Raw genomic sequence first — 23,561 nt, forward strand, 5'->3', positions numbered from 1 at the left:
TAGGAGTCAATTGCCATGACCATCTGGTTGACCTATCTTAGGAATCTCTTGGTCCAAACCACCAATTGCATGATAGTTCTAGCATCCTTCTCACTTTAGCAGCCCCAGGGGGACCGCATCTGTGACCATTTTCATTCCTTGATTTCTACCCTTGATTTGCCTCGACTGTAGACACACATTTAGAGTTCTTTCTTTTATTTTGTAGTTTAGAACACGATCACTCAAATCTGTAGGCTAGATAACACGTGAGGAAGAAATAAGAGTAGCTTCTCGGGCTCTGGGAATACGACCTTCTCATGCTTACATGAGAGGTATTACTTGACAACCTCGTGCATTTGCTGATGTCACAGCAAGTTTTTGGCGCCATTGCCGGGAACCCACGAGGAATATTCGAAAAACTTAGAGCATGTTGATTTGGCCATTGTTTCTTTTATTTTCTTATTTTGTTTTTGCTTGTTTTTCTTGTACATATATTTTCATTTCTTTGCTTCTATTTCTTTCTCTTGTTTTCTTTTTAAATCCTTATTGTTGGTGTTTGATGCTATGCAAGGTACCCATCTTATGACACGTGCAAATCAAACAAACTTGGTGGTGTCGGACGATGAAATTTAGAGAACCTTGCATCAAAGGTTGAGGGAAGTAGCTAAGTGTTCAGGGCAACAAGAGGTTCAGATTGAACATAGTGAACCATCAATCATGGCAGAACAAAAGAGGACCTTGTCAGATTATGAGAGGCCACAGTTTACTGGTGAAGAATTCAGTGTGCAAGCTTCTACAGTGCCAGCAAATAATTTTGAAATTAAGGCCATTACAATCGGGATGATTAAATATTCAGTTCAGTTTGATGGGTTAGTTGATGAAGACCCTCATGCTCATTTGTCCTGTTTCCTCTAGATTTGCTCCACCTTCAAGATCAATTCAGTCTCAGATGATGCCATCAGATTGAGGCTATTTTTGTTTAGTCTGAGAGGAGCAGCTTATCGATGGTTCACTTCATTAGCTCCCGTGTCTATCACCACATGGAAGGAATTAGTGGAAAAATTTCTTGCAAGATACTTCCCGCCAAGCAAAGCAGCTAGACTAAGGCAAGAGATTTCGGCCTTCAAGAAGGGTAATTTTGAGACACTCTTTGAGGCGCATGAAAGTTTCAAGGATATCCTAAGAAGATGTCCTCATCATGGTTTCTCTTCTTGGATGAGAGTGCAGATGCAATGCAATGGCTTAAATTATGCAACTCGCTAGCTTATCGACACTGGAGCAGGGGGTCGTTGAGTAATAAATATCCTAAGGATGCTGAGAAATTGATTGAGGATATGGTGAGTAATGAATGCCATTAGAGCATTAGGCAGAAACCCCTAAGAGTAGTAGGGATTTATGAAGTGAATGACACCACCGCCTTAGTTGTAGAATTGGAGGTACTGAAAAGAAGATTTGATCAATTTATGATAGGTTTGAGCTCGAAATCAGGGGCAGTCCTATCTTGTGAGACGTATGGGCGGGAGATGAAACTGCTAAGTGCTGAATTTCTAGTACATCGATAGTGCCTATGGAAAGAGTTGACTATGTTAGTAGAGGCCAAAGAAGCCAAGGGAATCCTTATGGTACCACTTATAAGCTCGGGTGGGGAAGCCACCCCAATCACTCTGGGGGTCAAGGTTCACAACAATGGGCACCACCACCACCACCATGTCCACAAGTACATCAATAGCCACCACTGCAATAAGAGAGGAAGTACACTACTAAAGATGTTCTGGCCAAGTTCATGATCAACACAGAGGCCAAATTATAGAACAAAAACACTAGGCTTGATGAATTCAGCATAGTATTAAGGAATGTCCAAGCTTCAATTCTCGCGCTAAAAAATCAAGTTGGGTAACTTGCCAGGGTAAATTCTGAGTGCTCCCCAGGCAGCTTACCAAGTAATACTGAAAGTAATCCGAGCGAGTATTTGAAGGCCATCACTTTTAGGAGTGGAAAGCAGGTTGAAACACTGGCTAAAAAAGGACACATCACCAAGGAGATGGTGCAAGCTGTGCAAGATATTCCAAGCACATCAAAGAGTACCGATGAGAAAGAAGGGATTCTTAGGAGTGGTTGGCATTGAGTATAAGTGGGAGATTGTTAGGATTATGCCCTCGAATGCCAACAAGGATACTTGTATTAGGGCATTTGATTTGTATTATACATTCTTCTTATTATTAAATAGGCATTTATTTTGATGTTCATATAAATCTTATAATGGAATTTTAATTAGTTTTGAACATCGCAATCCATGTGTCTTAAGTTAAACCTTCTGTTCTTTGTGGGATAAAGATAAAATCACTAGAAGGGTTTGGTACTTATGCATTTACATAGTTCTCAAATCGGAGAACCTTTAATTGGGCATTAAAGGTTCATAAGGATTTGTATAACATATACTTTGACATAGAGTGTTAGTTGAACACTATGAATAGTGGGATCATATATCATAAATGCATCACTGGGATTGGTGTATTCGAACATGACTCTCAACTATCTAATCACATGGGTTTTAGTCTTTGACAGTCAATTATTGGGACTGTTGGTTATGATCATATGAGTGGACCTTAGACCTGAGATATCGTGATCACAATCTATTTGTGATGTCTAGTCTGTTACTAGAGTCATTAGGCTCAGTTTACTTTTTGGTAAGGCCGACCTCGAAGTGCGACTATGTTGGGCAAGTAACAGTTGTGACTTGTGAGTGATCACCAAATTCTCGGAAGTAATTGAGTTAGTATTCTATGCAATTATAAGTATGTGATATTAGAAGACCTTGGCCAAGGCAATCAAACTAAACACGTGGGACATGAAGGGTAGTTTGGTAATCTTGCTCTACTGTGGTTATTAGCATACGGTCGAGTTTAATGAGTATGACAATTACCATGGCTCTTACTCTGTTGGGATACAAGAACGAAGGTTTTATGCACATGCCTCTGATGGTATTATTTAATTTTGCAATATTATCTAACAGTATTCACAAGAAGATGACTAGTGGAAAGACGACACACTGAGTTATTCATGCATGTGTGTGCACTAGAAGTCTCATCATATAAAGCTTTAGAATTCACTATAGTACCAAACCCATATACATCAGTGTGTGTAGTTGTCATCCCCTTAACTGATGATGCGAATGCTTCCAGATCAAACTCGGGAGGATCAACTTTAAATTTCTCCTACAAAGTAAAAAATAATTATCGCCAATCATAGATTTAATTTTATAAAAAAAGTAGCAATTTAAAACTTAAGTATGAATTGATAACAATTGACATGGTGCCCGTAAGATCACTATTTCCTCTTAACATATATGAGTTCTCTCGAACAATTCTATATATTCTGTTGGTCGTTGAAGCTTTTTTTTCTTTACATTCACAGAGAATTGTTTTTAATTAAACTAGGAATGTAATTTTTTTTATCGAAAATATATGTATATATATGAATAACACAGACAAAATTCATGAGATGAATTGAGTGAAATTGTTCTATACCATTAGATATTGAGTAACAAGAAAGGAATGAGATTCACTTGTGTGTTTGTAATAGTTCCCTCATTTTTTGTTAAGCGATTGGCTAGTGCTTTCTTGGATATATTTTGCCAATTCTCTATAATCCAAATAGTATCAATAAAAGCAACAAAAACTTCAATTGACATCCAACAACTTTTCATTCCTATATGCTTCTTATAGCAATATCAATGAAATCAACTTCTTGCATTGTACCGTTCAACATATCTTTGAATCACTTCTTACTTGCCTTTTACCATACTCGTCAAACATTATGTTCCTCTTCTAAAGGCCACTTAAAATATTCCTAATATTAAACATTAAAAAACATTACTAAGATCCACATATAAATAATCAAAAAATTTAGTAAATAAGTCAAGATAAAATAAAATAAACAACACAATTTGTAGTCACCCCAAATTTTTTCTACATAGCTTCCTTCACATTGTAGGGAATTTTACTACATAGCAGAAACACGCTGGTCAAGAAATTCTTTATTATTTTAACAATAGTTTTTGACACCATTTTCTTAGCAAAAACATTGTGAGAAATCAAAGTCAATCATTAATACATAAAATTATAAAATTTACAAAATAACTAAGCCAATAGAAAAAACAATTAATTGTGAAAGTATCACACAAAATCCCAGATTTCTTCAATATACCTATCTTTAAGAATAGTCAGACAAATGTTTTGGTTTGTAACTTTTGGAGTGATTCTTCTTATAGTAGAACCACTTATTTGACGTTGTATATCTTCTCCTATGATAGCTTAACATGTAACAGAAAAATCCATCATAACTAAACTTTAATTTCCCATTTACTATTGCCTCCATTGAAGAAGCAGTTGGTGCTTCAATTGGTGAATCATTATTTGTTGATGGTTGAGACCATAGAGTGACGAGGGATGATATTGATATCAGTGGTTCTTTAGTGGATAAAGTGGCAAAAGAGACATTCAAGGATGGATGACACGCAGGATTCTTTGTAGGGTCATAGTTGCTTATTTTAATTACTTGAGCTTTAGCTTTATTTTGGGCTTTAGGATCATTTAGCTTAGCCATTGCAACTCTAAGATTAAAAAACTAATTAGTACTAATTAGATTTGGATATCTTCTGCTATATATTAAATAATATAACCAAACAATAAAAATCAAAATTAGAAAAATGTTGGTAAATAAACAACCAAATTTGGATAACAAACACACCAACAGTAAAATTTCATATATGATAATAGTTATGTGTTCAATAAGCTAGATGTAGAAAAACACAAGAATTAAATAAAGTATATTAGTAAATTAAACATATCAATCATCATTAGAGTAAGGAAATTCATTTTCTTGATCATCTTCATACTCATCTCCATTTTCCCCATCCTACCCATCATTCACATTTTCCTCATCTTTATTACATATTTGTCTTCATCTTCATCAACTTCATCGTCATTGTCTTCTTGCTCTTCAATAAATGAAAATTTCTCTTCAGACCTACCATTAGCAAGAAAAATTAGGCTTTCAAGTTTCTCTTAAAATGTAATATATGTATTTATAAAGACATCATCTTTTTAATAAATATCTCCAATTAAATTTGTTGTACTTTTTCCATAAGTATCCCTCTCATAAAGGTAAAACATACTCCTCACCTTGGTTTTGAAAACTGCCCACCAATTGCATCAATCTCTCTTATTAAAGGTATGAGGACTGTAATAAACTTATAAACCTTAATCAACTAGCACAAATGGTTCATTACAATGAAGTATTGATTTGTGTTTGATTTCAACAAGGCCATGACAAGGATCAACCTTAATCTATTTTTCTAGGTCAAACCAATAACATTTTAAAAAGTACAACCTTATTTCCAACCCCAAAATTCTTTAATTAGATAATATGCTCCAAGACACCATATATGTCATTCTTGGAATCATTATAAGAATTCCCTTTCATGCAGACTCCACTATTTATTGTACTCTTGTTTTACCTATTGTCTTACTTGTCAAACTTGGACCCATTTATAAAAATAACCTTTGATAAATTATGTAATTTATCTCAGCCCATATGATATCTCGACGATGCAAAGGTCAATTTCATTTTAAATTTTTTTCACTATTTCACCCATGCACAAACATGCCTTCTATCATCTTTTCTCAAAGTGTATGAGGCTTGAGGTATGTAAACACAACCATTAGTTTCCACCAATTCCAATTCTTTACAACCGCAATATACTGCCAAGTCTGTACAAACATGTATGTGGTCTTTAGTTTTACCATTAATATCCATCATCATATTGAACACACTCTTTAAGACATCTCATTTAATATGCATCACATTTAAATTATCAAAATAAAATTGTGTGTCAATAAAGAAACTTCCAAATATACTTTTATTCACTCAATTATGACTTTCTCTAAATCCTAAAAGCTTTCCCTCATTGCATTTTGTGCCACACATGATATTTGGAATGGAATTCAACTGTGTTAATATTTTTTGACCAGATAATCAAGGAATTGGACAATCATGCTCAACCTTTTTTCTAGAGTATATTTTTACCTCCTAAAATAATGATCACTTCTTAAGATTGGTAATCATAATAAAAAAAATGTCTTCTTATCATGAACTAATATAAAAGACTTAAAAATGTTCCATGCAATAAGGACATGATAAGGTTCCATAAGTACTACAACAGGAAAACATAGCATATGTTGAAAAATCATTAATTGTCCATAACAATTATGCTTTCATAGTGAAATTCTATTTTTTAGAAGCATCATAAGTTAGAATGCCATCATTCCATAGTTCTTTTAACTCATCTATCAAGTCCACAAGAACAAATATATGTTTTAGTCTAGACTTTTCTTTCCTAAAGTGACTATAATAAGAAATACGTATGACTACTTCAAACATTTCCAAAAAGGCAAATTGTAAATAACAAATATTAATGACCAAATAGAATATGGTTTTGTTACAAGTCTAAAAAGACTAAAACTATATGCCCATAACCTGAGTCTCACATTGTGGGATTTTTGGATGAAAGATGAATTCATTTGGTTGAAGTGCTGCCATGCTTCCCTATCAACAAGATCTTTAAGCTTGCCATCAGTGCTTTAATTAGTCACACGCCATGTTATATTTTTAGCAATCTTTAGTGACATTTCTAATGTTTTGGTATAAGTGGTAAATAGAGAAATATCTTGCAAAGAATTATCTTTTGCCTTCCTTTTTTTTTATTTGTCTTATTGTATCATCTTATACCAGGATGTCCACAAATAGAATGATGGTCAATTTTAGTAGCCTCTTTATAAAACAATATGCAATTATTTTGATACACATGTATTTTCTCATAACCCACACTATCTTTCTTTATTTTCTACTTTATTCTATAACAGTTATAGAGTAAGCATTCATCTTTTGGAACCATATTCTTAATCATCACCATAAGATGATCAAACATGCTTCACTCCTGATTAAACTTAGACATTAAATTAAGTAGTTATGATAAAGTTGATAGCTTTGTGTACTTGGCGCAATGTTGATATCATAGTTTATTTGCATCATTCAACAAATCATAGAGCTTGATTGCCTTGGGTTAGGTTCTTCTTCCACAAAATTTAACCCACTATTATGATAAAGAGAAATGCTAAAAGTTGGGTCTATAAAATATATTATCATTGGAGCATACGAATTTCGGGATTCCACTTGACAAATTATCTCAACATGATGATCTCCATATATAGAAGATTGTCCAATTTCATATTCCCATGAGAAGGTTCAAGTTATATAACCAACCATAAAACCATTATAGTAAAGGTGCCTACACATTGTATCAGCAATATGAATTATACTATTTTGAGAATATGCAAAGGCAATAAATTCCTCTACTTCCTTAATAAATTCATTATTAATTAATGTACCTAATCCCTCTGACAATACATCTAAGATCAATTTCTAACCATTTTGTAATTCAAAATAGCTAAAAACATACAATCTATTTATTAAAAAAACCATAAATTTTGTTACTATTTTAACAAGAAATCGTATGTTTCAAATTTTACCCTTCAATGCATAAAAATGTTCAAAAGTCCTAAATTCATCAAGTATTTATACAAATGAATTAAGATAGCACAAATTTTCCTTAATAGCAAACAAAAGGCCAATAAAAAGTAAATATGAGCAAAGGTTCTCTATGCATTTCCAATAGTATATCCATTCTTAAAAAGGCCAAACTGGTATCAAATCAAAAATTATTTGAAAATATGAGAATGGGATAAAATGCCAAGAAACAAGTATTGTGTATGGCGTAATGTGACAAAATGAAAATAACCACCCATAAATACACCTAGGCTTTACATGAGGAATTATTTCACAAATTCTTGCCCCTCAATATTTTTGCTTCAACATAGTCCCAAATTATAATTTATACTAAATTAAGAAATAGTAATAGAAAAAATATATCATTCATAAGAGCTTAAGATCTAATTTGGGAAGCTTGTGAAGTTTGAGAACTATTAGCTGAAGAAGAATCTTGAACTTATACACGTCAACCATTTATTAAGGAAAACTTGTCATTAATTTGGAAAACAATAATATCTGCATTAAATTAAATAAGAGAAGTGCAAAGCAATAATGTCATCCATCATTCTGATGTTTGCTAAAGATTGATCAGTGGATGGTAAGGTGGACTATACACTTTTCAATTTCAAAGTTTCTATGTTATGGAATCAAAGTGGTGATTTGAATTGATTTTAAAATTAACTCTCTCTGATGGATATTTAGAGTAAAATAGTGTCATATTTTCATTGGCCTTTTCATTTATTTAAATGCATTCTAAAATAAATCCGCTTCATATATCCAACATTTGTTAAAGCAAAAACAAAATAATAATAATAATAATATCATTATTATCTATCATCATCATCATCATCATCATCATTAACTAATTAATTAATTTGATTAGATGAAAAATTAGAGAGTATATAAATGAGGAACAAGTTTAATGGTTTATAGACTTTGATTTTCAGTTTTGTTTCGCAATTAGTTGCATGGCTGATGAAATACTTTTATGCATGTAATGAATTAAACATAACATTTTAAACATCAATTTTATGCCACATTACCCAACACAAGGTGCATACTAAAATGTGGATAGGATCCTCTGTTTTACACATTTATTAATTAAAAAATGTTACATCTAATTAGAATATGGTGGCCCTCCTTACATAGCATATATTCCATGCTTGCTTTATTGGCAATAAAATGAGTCTTTTTTTGCCTTGTAATCCAACGAAGGCAATGGTTTGGAGTACTAAACAAAGCCCCAAAAACATGCTACAAACACTCAAGGAAAGGAGTTTTTTTTTCTTGATTATACCCATATTCAATCCACATTTAGAATAAACACCTTATGTATACATCCATTTTGTGGTCCTGTTTAAGCATCATGCACTATCTTAAATGAGTTAGATGTCCTTATATTTTACCACTTGAAATAATACACTTCCACCTCTCCCACTTATATTTCACCACTTATTACTCTTATCTTAAATCACCACCCTTGCTCATTTTTCATTTCTTCTCAAGAACTTCCATTTCCTCTAGTCCATATAAGGATGGAAATTTTCAATCTAAATTTTTCCCCCCATTTTTGATTATGTTAGGAGTATGCCCTCGAATGCCAGCGAGGATACTTATATTAGGACATTTTATTTATTTTATACACTTTTGATTATTAATATAAGACATTTCTTTTGATGTTCATATTAAATATTGTATTAGTATTTTAATATATATTGAACAATATAGTTCATGTCTATTAAGTTCAATTTTCTACTCCTTATGGGATAAGGAGAAGGCACCAGAAGGGTTTAGTACATATACACTTAGGTAGTGTTTGTTTGGGGTTATTTTAAAAACCTTGTAATTGAAAATACTTTACTTTAGAAAATCTTTTGTTTGTTTAGATTTATTTGAAAACTTGATGTAAGTGGAAACCCTCCTTTAGGTCTATTTGGTTTTAAGCTCAAATCAAGAGTAAAACCAAATCTTGTAAAATCAAATACATCATTCTCTCCTTCATCACCTCGTGCTTCATTGTGATGCTCTCCGTCTTTTGCTCAATTTTAAACCTATCAATTTGGGTTTGTGGTGGGCCAGCCCCCGGCCCGCCAAACCCGCCATTTGGCTGGGCGGGGCGGGTCAACTTGCCATTTTGGGTTAAGGGCTAAACGGGCCAACCCGCCAAAAAAATAAAAAAAATAAAAAATATATTATATTTCATAGTTTTTACTTAAACCTGTTAATACATTTTACATTTAACATGGTACATGGCATCTAATGATTCTAATATTAAAAACTAGACATAAGATAAAAGTATCCATTACAATTACAATGAAGTTCATTAAAAATTTAAAATCTTCCCATCAACAATAAAAAAGTTCAATCATAAGATAAAAATCTATTTCATAGTTCTTCAAACTCCCTCTCCTTCTTAAGACATACAATAATAAAATTCATTACAAATTTAAAATTCATCAACCATTAAATCATTAACATCTTCCTCTTCTCCATCTCCTCCTTCTCTTATATCTTCATCAATAACTTCAAAAATATTTGATTCCCCACCAGATATAGTTGATTTAATATTTGCTCCATCTTCATTATCTACATAAAAACGGCCAAATACAAAGATTAGTTAAAAATTAAATTTAAGATAAACCATTATTTCAAGATTTCAACTACATGAAAAACTTAAATTAAATAATTTGTAAGTAAATTACCAATGTTATAGCCATGCAACCAATTACGGGTGCAAATGAGAGCTTGCACTTTTTCAGGAAGGGTACAACTTTTGTACTTGGTGAGCACATGACACCAATAGAGAAAGCCGATTCAGATGCAATAGTTGTTATTGGAATAGCCTAGACATCACTTGCCATTGATGCAAGGATTGGGAACCTATGCTTATGATCATTCCAATACTCCAACACATCCAAATCTTCATAATATGAAAATTCAAGCTTTGGCTAGTCCAAATAAAGATCCTATTGAGATTTCCCCACATTTGTAATTGATGGGCTCTCAAATGTTTTAATTTCCTACAATTAACAATTAACATATGTTATCATAAAAAATATAAACAAATTAGAGAAATAAAAAGAAAGAAAGAAAGAAAGTGTTAGAATACTTACATCATAGATTCTTTTGCCCTTCCTTTTAATTCCTCCACCACCTTTGTGTAGATGTAGGTGCAATGGTAGAAGAATGTTGTGGTTGTGAAAGACTTGCCTTATTAGCATTAGAATAATGCTCAAAAAAATCTTGTCTAACTTTGTCTTCACAAGTGACACTTTCTCTTGGAATTTAGTATGATCACTCTCAACTTTCCCATAAAAATATTCCAACATCGGCAACTTAATCCGTGGGTCAAGGATAGCTCCAAATGCAAGCACCACACTATATTGTCTCCAATATTTATCAAAATTTTCTTTCTTACTTCTACACATATCACTTATCACCACATCTTCACTTGACAAATTTTCTTTTAATAAAACCTCAATCTTCCAAACTTGCAAAAAATACAAGTTTGATTTAGGATAAGAAGAAGCCGAGATCAAGTTGGTAGTATCAAAAAATGGCTCCAAGAACTCATATATTTTCTCTCCTCGTTTCAATTCTTCATTTGAAAGGAAATACTTATAATTTCTATCATTTAATTGAAGAGAAGCAAACGCCTTTTTATATTTAACGACACTGTCCAACATAAAATATGTTGAATTCCAACGGGTGGACACATCCAATCGCAAACCAATACTAGTACTGATGTTGCCAACTGCCCCCACACATTTTTCAAAATTTTTCATTCTGCTATCTGAACCTTTCACATATTTGATAGATTCTCTGATTTTATGCAAATCATCACTAGCTACTTTCAAACCTTCTTACACAATGAGATTCAATATGTGAGCGGAACAATGAATATGAAAAAAATTCACCATTACACAACAAACTAACATGTAGAGAGAGCTGCTCTTTCAGAATATCTTGCATATTGTCATTGCTAGATGCATTATACAATATCAAAGAAAAGACTTTTTTCTCAATTCCCCATTCTTTCAAAAATGCAAATAACTTTGCAGCTAATTCAACTCCAGAGTGTGGAGGGGGCATTTCAGTAAAGTTAAGAATTTTACTGTGCAATTTCCAATTTTCATCAATAAAATGCCCTATCAAGCAAATGTAGCCCTCACTAGTGCATGCAGTCCACACATCTGAAGTTAAACAAATTCTATTTTGAATATTACTCAAAACATGCTTAAGTTTCTCTTTCTCCCTCATATATATTCCTTTAATATCATAAACAAGGGTATTTCTAGAAATGCAAGCACCATCGGGATTTACATATTTCATCCAAGCTCTAATGCCATCATATTCAACAAATGAAAATGGTAAATCATGTTTTATAACTGCAGCAGCTAATAAGTCACGTGCAATTTTTTGGTCTATTTTCTTAGACCTTATCTTCCCTTCATGATCAAAAAACATCTGTCCTATGTCATTGAACTTTAAGTTTTTGTAGTTATCCCTGTGGTGCCTCAATGAAGAAGTTCCATACTTTTTACCCCCACATTTATATTCTTTCTTACATCCCTTACATTCTACTATTTGTGTGCCATCTTGAGTCATCCCTTTCTTTATAAAGAAATTCCAAACATCAAAATATTCTTTGGATTTTTTAATTGACTCCTTACAAGAATTAGTGTTTTCTAATTCTTCTTCATCTAGGTTCACACTTTGATTCAAAGAGGTAGATTCCATGTTTTTTTTTGTTCTGCACATATGTATAAAAACATAAGAAAAATCGGATTACATGTGAAATTCAATCAAAAAGCTTAATAAAGCCACATTATAGTTTCTTGATTGAACAATTTTATATTAAAAATTTTATATAAATGGCTTCAAATGATTGAACAATTTTATATTAAAAATTTTATATAAATGGCTTCAAATGATTGAACAATTTTATATTAAAAATATCATCCATGTCTAAAAAGGGTTGACATAAATGGCAGTCAAAGGAGATTGGACTAAATAAAGTTTAATAGGTGATTAAAACATTGCATTGAGCATTCATGCAAATCTAGTTTCTATTTGTCAGTACAAAATTATTAAAACATTCTTCAGATAAGTAACAACCAGCAATAGTGAGTGCTTTACCTTTTCTTAAAGATTCAGTAAGGTATCATTGAAATCTTCAAAATAAACCTTACGGCCAGATTCTCAATGTAGCTAGATTTCCTTAACTACAATGATTCTCATGAAATAAATAAAAATAGATATATAAAGTACTAACACATGGAGATGCATCAAAGATTCAAAGAAAGGTTGTTACCCGGTCCTCACTCCTCAGATGCCAAATGGTACGGATAGTTCTTTTGCATCAATGGACTTTTAGAATCAATGTTGCAAAAACGAAAGCAAAGAAACCTAAATCCTAGGTTAGCTTGGGTACCTAACAAAATTATGGTTTCTTGATATTCCTATTGATACTTTGATGAAAAGAGAGATAACGAGAGGAGGATTACCTCAATTCAGATAATAGACAGATAGATTTTTGAATCTTAGCAAACCTTAGGGTTTTGAGATAACGGGAGAGGAATGACACACCCTTTGCATGTGTACCGCAAGTGCACAGGTTGTCAAAGTAATAAAAATACCCTGGTGAAATGGGTAGTCCTTTCCACAAGGAATAGTGATCAGAAACATAAGAATTGCTATTTAACTATGGTGAGGATAAATCAATAGTGGTACGAACAATATTAATGCAAATAAAAATAAAGAAAACAAGAGAGAGAGAGAGAGAGAGAAAGACGCAATAAAATGATAGGAGAGGCAATCGATAGAAAGTGGGGCACCCGAACATTGCTCACCCTAGGACTATTGCTTCAAGTGCAAGACCAATCATTATGTCTCCCAACTGATGTCTACTGAGTCCTGGAAATCCTTAAACACACGATCCCAAACCTAAGGTCAACTGTGACTAACTCTACACTATGCCCTGGTGGAGAAATCGCTTAATCTTAACACCTCAAACTGTGAAAGGTTGCTTAAAGCTCTAGTGACTCCAAGCGATAAACCCTATTCCCTAATCTAGATCTAACCCTTTGGTCCAGGTGAAAGATCCCTAGTCTCAATTAAGCCCCAGCACTAAGGATTACTGCAACGCTTCACTTTGTCGCTTGTGCAACTAAGCCCATGCGGAGTTCCTCTCTTAGCACTTCACTCTATTGCGACCGCAAGAAACTCTTGGAACACGGAGGTAGGATAAATCACACTGGAAGGGAAAAGGGACGTTCTGCTACCTCTCAACTCACCCTCTCAACCCTCTCCAACCTAGCTTTGTCTAATCCTCATGGTGTGTCACTCATCCACAAGGATTACCAAGATGGATTCTCAACCCTAGTGTCACTCTAAGGGAAAATAAACTCAACAAGCATTCAAGATTGGAACTCAATTAAAACATCAATTAAATAAAACATAATAAAAGGTCAATGAAACAAAATCATCCTAGGGTTTACAAGTCGAAGCACCCACTAGGGGTCTAGCTCTCCATGGAGCAAGATACAATCAATAATGAAATCAAAAGTAAAAACATGCAATCCACGAGTAAAACCCCCTTGTAGTTCGTACCGATGATCTTATCGAGTAGCCTCATCTTCTCTAAAGGTTCCCTCGTCAAGCCTAGGGCACACCTTGCCGAATCGACACCGACAAAAACTCCCCCAATAGCTACCTTCCAAAGGAACGTGGTGTTGAAGGCCGTAGAACCACTGCAAAAGTCTTGCCAAAGCCTCTCCAAACCTTAGCCGCGAGCGCCTCCAAAGATGGGGAAAAGATGAGAAAAAGGATAGGAAAAGGATCCCCAAAACGTCATAAGTCGCTACTTTAAATAGGCTGGAATCGGGCATCCACAAAGGCCTGTGGAATTTCCACACGCCCATGTGAATCTCCGGGAAATGAATTTCTGCGATGTGTAAACAGTAACTGATACAGTACTTTTTGCTACAACGATTTGCTACACTAACTGCTACGGTACTTCACCAAAATACTCCCGATTCCACACTCTTCATCGAGGCCACATGAATGGGCACACATCCATGCGGTAGACCATGTTGTGTCTTCAATAAAAATCACCTTGACCACGATCTTGCTAACATTGCATAAGTCGAAACACGCGAATGTCACTACTTTTGTGCCCTCTAAACCATGTATTTGCTTGAGCATAATGGAGGTTGGCACACAATCATGTGTCTTTAAGCACAACTCATGTCTTCGTGTTTGTTCACTTCAAGATTTTATCAACAAAGTTCATCCACGATCTACTTTTGGCTCCTTTCTTTCATAATTGTCTCCACAACCCTTCATGCACAAAAGAACACAAACACACATGCATAAGCGATAAAATCTAAGAAAAGTAATGCTCAATGTAAGAAAAGAATACTTCATATTACTAATACACAAGCACTTATCAAGGAAGATGTTGAAGAATATGAGAAGGAGCCGAGGAGGGTGTTGTCGGCACTTGGAGGAAGGCACGTTGCTCAATCCTGAAGGAGTCATCGACGCTTGGAGCCTTGGAGGAAGATGATGGGGGCGGCGAAGACTGCGAGGTGAAGAGATCTAGGAGGCCAGTGATCAGGGCAAGGAGAAAAGATACAAAAAATTATATATTAATATATATATATATATATAACAAAAGTTAAAAACTAATAACTTAAGGGCGGGCCGCGGATTGGCCCACGTAGGCCCGCCTCTAAACGGGCCTAGAAAACGCTAAACCAACCCACCCATTTCTGTTAGCTGGGCGGGCTGGCCCGGCGGGTCAAGCCCGAATTGACAAGCCTACTCTTGTTTTATTGCGAGGTTGTCCTTCCTCACAACAATTTTTTCGTTGAGACTAGAGATGGCCACGGGCCGTCTAATCAGGCCCGCTAGGTCTGGGTCGGCTTTGGACAGACCCGGAACCGGCCTGTCCTATGCTCTGACCCACCGAGCCGGGTTGGCCCAGCGGACCTGGCCGGTCTGGGTCACCCCTAAGGGTGACCCATACCCGGCCTGAGTCTCCTCACAAAACCAACGAACCGGGCTAGAACCCGCTGATTCTCAGGCCGACCAGTCGGGTTTTACTATTTTTTAAATAAAATTGTATTTAAAATATTAAATTTAATACAAATTCTTAAAAATAGTTAAAAAATCTGGATTAATTGTGAGCTTATTACTACATTTATAGGAGGTTATGATGTTGTTTTTCAAAGATTAACCGATGTGGGACTAAAATTGCATAGCATGAGTAATATATTTTTATATCTTTTATTAAAAGAATACTACCATTAAAAACTTGTAGTTCAGTTTGTGAAAATAGTCATGCTATTAATTGTCTAAGGTGTCATGAGTTCAAACCCTTACAAGTACATTGTTGATTATTTTGAGTTCAAACCCTTACAAGTACATTGTTGATTATTTTTCCCAAAAATCAAATCTAATTTTAAAAAATTCTAAAATATTTAAGATAATTTCAAATAAATCACAATAATTAATTATAATTGTTTATTTATTTTTTAAAATATACATTATCTAGAAAAAATTTAAATATTAATAATTATTAATGAATATTTTTATCGTAATTTAGATTTATTTCTTTAAAATATCTTGTTAATGAAGATAAATATAAAATTTGTAAATTACATTTGAGCGAAAAACTTTGTTATTAATGTAACAAAATTTTAAGTTAATTATTTATTCATCAAGCTTTTAGTGAATATTATGATTTTAAGTTAATAATATGTTTAGAAATACTTAAGATTTTATTAACTTCACCTAAAAAATACACAAAAATGTGTAGAAAAGATTATAGTTTAAATTAATAATATGGTTATACTATTACGTACATTTTGTTTTTCTATTCGTTTTAAATAATATTAATAACGGAGGTGAGTATACAAATAAAAACAATGGATTATAATGTTGACTAATATGCAAAGAGGGTGAATAATATCTATTTTGTTTATATGTAATGTAATGGTTGCTAATAACAATTAAAGTAAATAAATTGACGCTAAATGAAAAATAATGGGATGCAAAAGGTATGTATAGATTAAAAAGAAAAAGAAAAAGAAAATTAATTTTATGTTCTTTTTAAAATATGTTTTTAGTTTTTCGTTTTTCCTAACTTAACAAAAAATAGGGCATGGTTGGGTGGTTAGAATGTTTGTTTGGTGACTTGGACTTCATTAGTTCGATTCTTGGAGATTGGTTGTAGTATTTGTTGTTTTGTTTTTCAAAATTTAATAAAAAAAAAATGGACTAACCTGCCTTTTTGACCCGGGTGATTCGGCGGGTTGACCCACCGATTCACCGAGTTGGGATAACCCTAACCTGACAATGCGGTTTGGTTACGGGTAATCGGCCCGGTTTGTCGGGTTAGCTGAACCGATGGGTTTGGGCAGGCCGATTCTTGGCCAAAAGACAGCCCATTCCCCCCTCTAGTTGAGACCCCTATTACCGATAGCTTTTTCACCTACCTCCAAGTCAAACTTAGTGATTCTTGTCACCTCTATTGTTTCATCCTTGCCTGCTTGGGGACCTGGGGGATGCCAGTTAGCAGGCCTATGGCCTTCTATTGGGAAGAGGTTGGTTCCGCCGGTTGGATAAAATGATTACATGAGTCAAGGGGAGTCTAAAGCCCCTGTTAGCCCCTCCATGGCTCCTTCCCTGGGTAAGGGCCATTCTTGAATTGTGATAATGTTGGGCAAATAGCAGTTGTAAGTGATTACCAAGAAAAAAATCATTCTCTCTTAAGTAAATGATTTAGTATCATACGCAATTATAAGTAGGTAAGATAAGGACACCTTGGCTAAGGCAAACAAACTAATCATGTGTGTCATGAAGGGTAGTTTAACAATCTTATCTACTATGGTTATTTGCATATGATCAAGTTTAGTGAGTTTGACGTTTTCAAAGGCTTTCACTTGATTCGGATACAAGAACAATGTGTTTATACAAATATATTAATTATAATTGGAAAGGTTCATAATGATCTATTCATTCGAACATGATGTAGGGTCATAGGTTGGCTAGGTATCATCCAGGTCTTTTAGTATTCTCTCATTCCTAATCAGGATGACCCTAAAGAGTCACGCTTAAAGAAATTAAGAATCAAACTTAGTTTGAGGGATAAAATTGTCAACTTAAAGTTTTACCTCATGGGATGAAGTAAAACTATAAATTGGACTAGGTTTTTGTCTTAAATTTAAATTTTGATTAAAGTTCAATAGAATCGAATAATTAATCAAAATTATAATGGCTTGTAGATGAAAATTGGTCTCGGGCTCATGGGTAAATTTTGTGCCCTTATAATAGCATAATGGTAATTATTCTTTATGAAGTGGTTTTTTTTTAAATATTATAAAATTTTAAATCATTTGCATGAATGCATGCGCATACTTCACTTTATTTATAGAAGTGCATAAATAGTATAAAAACAATAAATATTGTACCATTTTCTATAATATAATTTTAAATATAGTAAATTGTTTACCGTTTTTAGTGTCAAGCACTGAAACAAATAAATAGTGTACCCTGTTCAATTCTTACGTATCCACCTACCCCCCCTCTTCCCCTCTTGCCATTCCTCTCAATGATTTCAATGTTATAAACATCTTTTATATTATAATGGTACACCCTTAATTGTTTTCAACAATTTCAATGTTATATGATATGTTTTATATTGTTCAATGTCATAGAGCATGTTTTATGTTATAATAGTACACCCTAAATGTTTTCAACAATTTTACTGTAATAAAACATTTTTATATGGTTCCATTGGTACAAAACATGCTTGATGTTATAACGGTAAACAGTTTACTATTTTTAATGTTGTGGCATTGAATTCGGTAAATTATTTACCATTTTTAACACCAAACACCACATTATCATGATTGTATTACCGTTATCTCAATGGCTTCCAAAGTATACAACCTATCATTTTTAATGGTTTTCATTGCAAACATTTGTAAGTGTGGTTGTCTCTCCTTTATATAAGTATTGATATGCTGCTCATCTCCTCTACCAGCCCTTAAACCTTTATTTTTTATCCATTTTTTTTATTTTCTCCTCATCCGAGCCCCATTTCCCTACTTCTATAATAGTGGAAAGATCACTTATTTTGGTTTACTACAATGATTCTACCACTACAAGTGAGGACACTGTTATATTTTTTGTTGACAATCAAACTTTTTTTTTATATAGAAAATGATCTCTTTATAAAATTTAAAGAGTAACAAGATCCCCTTGCGTATATCCCGCAAGTGCACGGGTTTGTCGAAGTAATAATCCCGAATGAACGGGTATCGAATCCACAGGGAGTAGTGAATAAAAACACTTAATCTGCTTCTTAGCTATGTGAAAGATCAGTAGTGATAAGTGTGACAATGATTCAATTCTCAAAAGTAAAAACAACAAGTAAGAGAGCACGAGTAAAGGAGGAGGTAAGGCAATCGATAAAGATGGGGTACTCAGATAATGCTCCGCCTAGGACAATCGTTCAAGTGCAAGAACCCTCTATTATGCTTCCTAATCAATGCAATGGTGAGTCATGGAAATCCTTAAATACATAGTCCCAAATCTAAGGTCAACTATGCCTAACTCTATACATGTCTGGAAGGAGAGATTAGATAACCTCTAAACCTCGCACTCGAATAGAGTTGTAATGAGCTCTAGGGATTCCAAGTGATAAATCTCTTCCTAATTATAGACCTAATCCTTTGGTCCAGGTGGAAGGTCCCTAACCACGATTAAGCCTTTGATACTAAGATCACCTCAACGCTTCACTCCATTGCACGCGCAACTAAGCCCCAGCGAAGGGTCATCCCTTAGACCATTCACTCTATTATGGCCGCAAAGAACTCGAGGAATGGAGGTAGAATCTATCACGTCGGAGGGGAAAGGGGATGCTCCTATACCTCTCGACTCACCCTCTCAACCCTCTCCAACCTAGCTTTGTCTAACGCTCATGGTGTGTCACTCACTCACAAGGTTACTAACAAGAACTCTCAACCCTAGTGTCACTCTAGGGGAAAAGTTCATACAATCAAGTATTCAAGGTTGGAACTCACAACAAACATCAATTAATTGAAAGCATAATAACGAGATTCAATGAAACAAATACATCATAGGGTTCACAAATACCCAAGTACCAACTAGGGGTTTAGCTCTCCATGGAGCTAAGTACAATCAAAGAAATAGAATGTAAAAGCAATGAATCCATATAGAAACCCCCTTGATAGTCGTGTCGATGGTCTTGTGGAAAGTCCTCTACTCGTCGTCCAAGGATTCCCTTGTCTGGTATAGGATACGCCTCGAAGGAAGCTCCCCTACCAACCTTCTTCCAAAGGAATGACGATGTCGGAGCCGTAGAACCTCTCCAAAACCCTAGCCAATACCTCTCCAAACCCTAGCCGAAACCCTCTCTCTAGTTGGGGAAAAGATGGAGAAAAGAATGTTGAAATCGGGGCTGAATCGGCTTTAAATATGGCTGGAATCGGGAATCCACACGCCCCTGTGGAATTTCCGCATGGGCGTGGGTAATTTCCACACACCCGTGTGGATTCTTTGAAACTGTCATTTTCGGCCGGCTGCGAACAGTAACCTGCTACAGTACTCTGCCAAAAATACTCCCGAATCCACTTTTCATCGAGGTAACATAAACGGGCACACGTTTATGCCGTGGATCGCTTTTGCTTCTTCAATGACAGATAAGTTGATGGAAATCTTGTTCTATATGCATAAGTCGGAGTGCTTGAGTGTGACTGCCCTTGTGCCCTTCCAAATGGTTGTGCAAACTCAAATACGGGGAAGTTGGCACACACTCTAGCATCTTGTACCCAACTTATATCTTCGCGTTTGAACTTTAGCAAGATTTCCTCCAAAATCGGTGCATTGTGATCCACATTGGCTTCTTTCCTTCATAATTGGTTTCACAACCCTACCTGCATAAAAGTAACATAAAAACACACATATTAGTGTAAAAACCCGAGAAAAGTAATGCTCAACATAAGGAAAGAACGCTTTGCATTCATATCGCACAAGCACTTATCAAAGAGAATCATTGAAGAGAATATAGAAGTGCCAAGCAATCAAAGAGTTTTACATATCAAATACCGGCTTCTTATTTCTTCAAGTTATGGTAAGATTTTCTATCAGTCATTCAAATTACGTAATGGTTGAGATGCTTAAATGTTGTATGACTGCTACCAAAAATTTCCCGATGTTCAAGTTATTGAATTGTATGCCAAGCTTGATGTTACAACTTCTACTAGTAGTTCTTCTCAATGACAAATCAATAGAGATGGCAATGTTGAGCACAATATAGGATGGAAGAGGACTTCATCTGCATGGCCTATTAATAAACCTAAAAATCTCAACGGCATAGAGGACATGGTATGATCTACCACATAATGTTGACTTTAATACTCTACAATAATCATCAAACACACCTACACATTGTAGAATTGAAGTATATCCACAAACATAATCAAGTTATAGGCACCAAGATGTTGGAACATCTTCTTTTCATGATTTATGTAAAGGAATTTGGAAGATATAGAAGATCAAGAAGGGATGACCACTATGGTGATAACTAAACAGAGAATGAAGAGGCAAGTGCTGAAGATCTTGATTTAGAAAATTGAAATTTAGAAGATGTCACAAGACAAAGCACAGAATTAATGGATCCTTTAACACGTCCCTTGCATGAACCGCAAATGCACAGGTTGCTCAAGTAATATAATTTACCTGAGGGTTGGATACTTGAATCCACAAGGAACAAGAGTACTAGTATTTATAAATTCTCTATTATTTAAGCTCAATCAAGCAATGTGATAAAAAAATTACTCAAGTAATTGAATCAAGGAACAAACGAGCAATAAGGCAATGATAGAAAGGATCAAATTAATACAAGATAGGTACCCATGCAATGCTCCCCCTAGGATTTTCGTGAAATACTAGATCTAACTAATGCTTTCTAAATAAGATAAGTTGAGTCATGGGTATCCTAAAACATACACGTCCCTTTCTCATGGCAACCAATAACTAATCTCATACGAGGTTCTAGTAGTGATCTCTCTCTTCACCTTAACCACATATGATTGCATTGAGCTCTAGGGATCCCAAATAGATTTACCCAATTCCTAAAATTAGGTCAATCCCTTTCTCAAGATAATTGACCTATAATTCTATACAAACCCTGGCGGTGATCTCTCTTTTTACTAGGGTTCATATGAATGCATGAAAATCATATGAATACGGAGGTAGAACTAAACAAATGAGAAGGGAAAGAGCCACTCCTCTACCTCAAAGCTCATCCTCTCAACCCTCTCTGGCTCAGTGAATCTAACCCTAGTGGGTCTCTTGACTCATCACTAGTGTGATTACAACATGTAATCAGGCTCTCACTAATGTGGATTGCATGACATTAAAACACAAGCTTGAAACTCAACATTAATCTCAAATTAAGGGAAGGAAACATTAAATCATACAAAAAAATAAATCCTAAGGTTCACATGGCCAAGTATCAGAAGGGGTTTAGCTCCTCATGGAGTAATATAATGTCAAACAAAATAATGAATGAAGACAATCAAAATCCATAGAAGAAACCCCTCAGAATCCATAAGTGATTGTCTCGATTAATAGTTCCTCAAGCTTTTAAGGATTTCTTCAACTGCAAAAGGTACGCCACCTCAAATCTAGTCTGGGTGACTCTCTTGATGACCTTAATGATGATGGAATCATGAAGGTTGATGTTGGGACCTCTCCTTCAATGCAAAGACCTTCTCTCCAAACCCTAGCCTCTTTCCAATCTCTAACTTGTGCAAAAAGATACAAAAAATAAAAATCGACCCTATTTATAACTTGTTATCGGGGGTTCACATAGGAGTGTGACTGCCTATGTGGACACCTAAGTGGAGGCACATAGCTGTGTACTAGACCATGTGCCTGGTGATAAGTGCTTAAGTATACATATTTTATAATATGTTTTACATACATTGAGTATCACTTTTATCAGGTTTTATTGCTCATAGAGTGTTATTGGTATTCTTCAGTGCAAACAGTATTGTGAATGCATGTAGAGAGAAAAGAAAGCAAAGATAGGGCATGGAGGCACATTTTGTGATTCTTTTACGCAATACAAGAATCAAGACATAAGCCGTATTCACATACATGGGTGTGTGTACCAACTTTCCATGATTTTTAAGCCAATTCATGAGCCAAAAGGGCACAAGGGTAGTCACACACTCATGGTCCATTTTGTATGAAGATTTTAAAAGAATTCACAATATTTTCAGCCAACTCCCGGCCTTATGGCCTTGGAGGAGAAATTCTGCAAGTACCGTACGCGCATACTTTAGCAAATTTACTGTAGCATATTAATGTACAAGGCATGTGAATAGCACATGACCGTGTGAGAGGTCGTTTGAGCCCCCGATTTCAAATTATAAAAGACCGCTTTGTCAAGTTTGAGCCCCCGATTTCATATCTTTTGTGCCACTCTTCGGAGGCAAGGCGGCTAGGGTTTGGAGAGAAGGTCTTTGTGACTGAGGGTTTGCTTGGATGGTGGTTTTTGGGGGTAAGGTAAGGGAAAGGTTTTTAAAAACCCATGCTTGGGTAGGAGGTTTTAGGGGGAGGTAAGGGTTGAGAGGGGTTGATGAAGGTTTCAAAACCTCCACTTTTCTCTCATTTCTCAATTCTCCAAATTGGAGGGTTGGGAAAGTTTTGGGTACCAATATTTTTTATTGACCAAAATGCCCATACTCATTTACAAATTTACAAGATATTTGATTAATTAATAATATAATACTAGCTTCAGAGTGGATTCCATCAAGACATTGAAACTACCCATCAAAGCCATCATCACAGATATAGGGTGGGGTTTATTTCTATGGCTTTTACATACTTTCATTTATTAATTTCTTGTTTTGTATATTAGTTCATGGAGA

At 34.8% G+C, this 23,561-nt stretch overlaps 1 non-coding gene across 1 annotated transcript; it reads right to left on the minus strand.

The window, feature by feature from the left end:
* Positions 1 to 1,077: 1,077 nt before the first annotated feature.
* On the minus strand, positions 1,078 to 1,184 carry LOC120279895. The gene has a single exon (XR_005542197.1). It is a non-coding gene; the product is annotated as a small nucleolar RNA R71 (small nucleolar RNA).
* Between the last annotated feature and the right edge of the window lie 22,377 nt (positions 1,185 to 23,561).

Source organism: Dioscorea cayenensis, chromosome 16 (assembly GCF_009730915.1).
Source record: "Dioscorea cayenensis subsp. rotundata cultivar TDr96_F1 chromosome 16, TDr96_F1_v2_PseudoChromosome.rev07_lg8_w22 25.fasta, whole genome shotgun sequence".
NCBI classification, from domain to species: domain Eukaryota; kingdom Viridiplantae; phylum Streptophyta; class Magnoliopsida; order Dioscoreales; family Dioscoreaceae; genus Dioscorea; species Dioscorea cayenensis.